This window comes from Nicotiana sylvestris, chromosome 3 (assembly GCF_000393655.2).
Source record: "Nicotiana sylvestris chromosome 3, ASM39365v2, whole genome shotgun sequence".
NCBI lineage: Eukaryota > Viridiplantae > Streptophyta > Magnoliopsida > Solanales > Solanaceae > Nicotiana > Nicotiana sylvestris.
Window position 1 is genome coordinate 170,475,130 of NC_091059.1, and position 2,654 is coordinate 170,477,783.

A 2,654-nucleotide genomic window follows, 5' to 3' on the forward strand; every position below is an offset into this window, starting at 1 on the left:
GAGCCTTTTATATGACAAACAAAGTTGATTCTGGTCCATTGGATCAAAGATAATAGAAGGCTGAGATTTGATCTTTGTGACTTAAACAAAGCAACATAGTGTTATCCTTAAACTACGTCGTTTAGGCCCCTAGCCTGACAACCCTCTCAATTGACCTTGATATTGCACTCTTAGCCACCTAAACATTTCAATTTCAGCCCATTTTTCCTTAATCCTACTTATTAAACTAAATTTACACAAACAAATAAATTAATTAAATAACTTATTCAAATGATCAATTAACTAGATTAATTGACCTATTGAACAGCTAGTTAATTTCTAAATGCACAAAGGAATAAAGAACTATATTTATTTTTGGTATTTTATGATAGGAAATATTCAATTAAAGATACAAAATTGATAAAAATAATTAAAAATAATAAAACACTAGTGAATGTAGGAGATGTTAAAATAGTGCAAAAATTAGGTGTTCACATATAGTTTTGGGGCACAATGTGTCCAAAAATGTTTTGCAGGTGGACAAAGCAAAGGTGGGAGCGATTAAAAAATTGCCCCCACCAACATCTGTCAAAGGCATTCACAGTTTCTTGGGCTATGCAGGTTTTTATCGTCATTTCATTAAAGATTTTTCAAAAATTTCTTCTTTGTGCAGGCTTCTTGAGAAAGATACTCCCTTCAAGTTTTATGTTGCATGTCTGAAAGTATTTGAGGAGCTAAGGAGAAGGTTGGTGACTACACCAATTATCATTGCCCTGGATTGGGCGCAGTCATTTGAGTTGATGTGCGATGCGAGTGACATAGCAATCAGAGCTGTTTTGAGGCAAAGGATGGATAAAAATTTCACTCCATTTATTATGCAAGCAAAACTTTGAATCCAGCCCAGATGAATTACACTGTTACTGAAAAAGAGCTATTTGCAGTGGTGTGGGCATTTGACAGGTTCAGATCCTATCTAGTGGGAACCAAAGTCATCGTCAACATAGATCATTCAGCTATAAGGTACTTGTTTGAAAAGAGAGGCACCAAGCCGAGGTTGATTCGTTGGGTCCTTCTCTTGCAAAAAATTGACTTGGAGATCCGAGAGCGAAAAGGGATAGAGAATCAAGTGGCTGATCACTTATCTAGATTAGAAAATCGAAGCCATGTAGCTGAAGGAGGGTCGATCAAAGAAACATTTCCTGATGAGTAGTTATTAGAAATTACCTCAAATGAAGCCCCGTGGTATGCAGATTATGTGAATTTTATTGCAAGTGGGATGACGCTACCAGAATTGACCCGATAATAGAAGAAGGTTTCTGCATGATATGAGGCTCTACATATCGGATGAGCCATTCCTATATAAGCAGTGCGCAGATCAATTGGTACGAATGTATGTCCTTGAGGAGGAGATAAATGCAATATTGCATGACTGTCATGCTTCTTCATATGGAGGTCACCATGGTGGGGATAGAATTGCCCAAAAAGTGCTACAATCGGATTTCTATTGGCCAAAATTATTTAAGGATGCACGTGCCTTTGTTAAAAAGTGTGACAGGTGCCAAAGAACCGGAACAATCACGAAGAAGCACGAGATGCCTTTGCAAAATATTCTGACAGTAGAGCTCTTTGATGTTTGGGAGATTGATTTCGTAGGACAGTTCCTATACTCTAATGGTCACAGGCACATCTTGGTGGCGGTCGACAATGTGTCTAAGTGGGTGGAGGCCATTGCTCTTCCTACTAATGACGCAAAGGTAGTGATAAACTTTGTAAAGAAGCACATCTTCACACGCTTTGGGACTCCAAGAGTGTTGATAAGTGACGGAGGAACTCGCTTCTGTAACAAATTGTTGAATAATGTTCTAGCAAAGTATGGAGTTAAGCACAAGGTTGCCACCTCCTATCACCCCCAAATGAGTGGTCAAGTGGAAGTGTCAAATAGAGAGGTAAAGTAGATTCTAGATAAAACAGTAAGTGGAAATTGGAAGGACTGGGCCGGAAAGCTAGACGACGCATTATGGGCATACCGAGTTGCAAACAAGACTCCTATAGGTAAGTCTCCATATAACTTAGTTTATGGAAAGGCATGCCACTAGCCTGTTGAGCTTGAACACAAAGCCTATTGGGCAATTAAAAAGGTGAATATGGATATGGACTTAGCCGGTGAGAAGAGGTTGCTGCAATTCAACGAGCTTGATGAGTTTCGATTGCACGCGTATGAAAATGCCAAATTGTATAAAGAAAAGACCAAGAGGTGGCATGACAAGCACATCCAACATCGAGAGTTTGAGCCAGGTCAAGAAGTTCTCTTGTTTAATTCGATGTTGAAGCTTTTTCCTGAAAAGCTTAAGTCTCGGTTAGCAGGTCCTTTCGTTGTGGTAAGTGTGAGGCCTCATGGAGCGGTGGAATTACATGATATGAGATCAAGTGGTACTTTCTTGGTAAATGGACAGAGAATAAAATATTATTGAGGTAGTGACATTGCACGTCACAAGACCTCAGTGGACTTAGCTGATGCTTAAAAACGTGTTAAGTCGTGTCGCGATATTAAATCAGACGCTTGTTGGGAGGCAACCCAATTTTTATTGCTTTCGTAGCTTAGCTTTTTATTTTCTTTTAGTTAGAGTAGACTAGTTTTTTTTGTTTTCTTTGTAGTTGCAAAAATCATAGGTGGG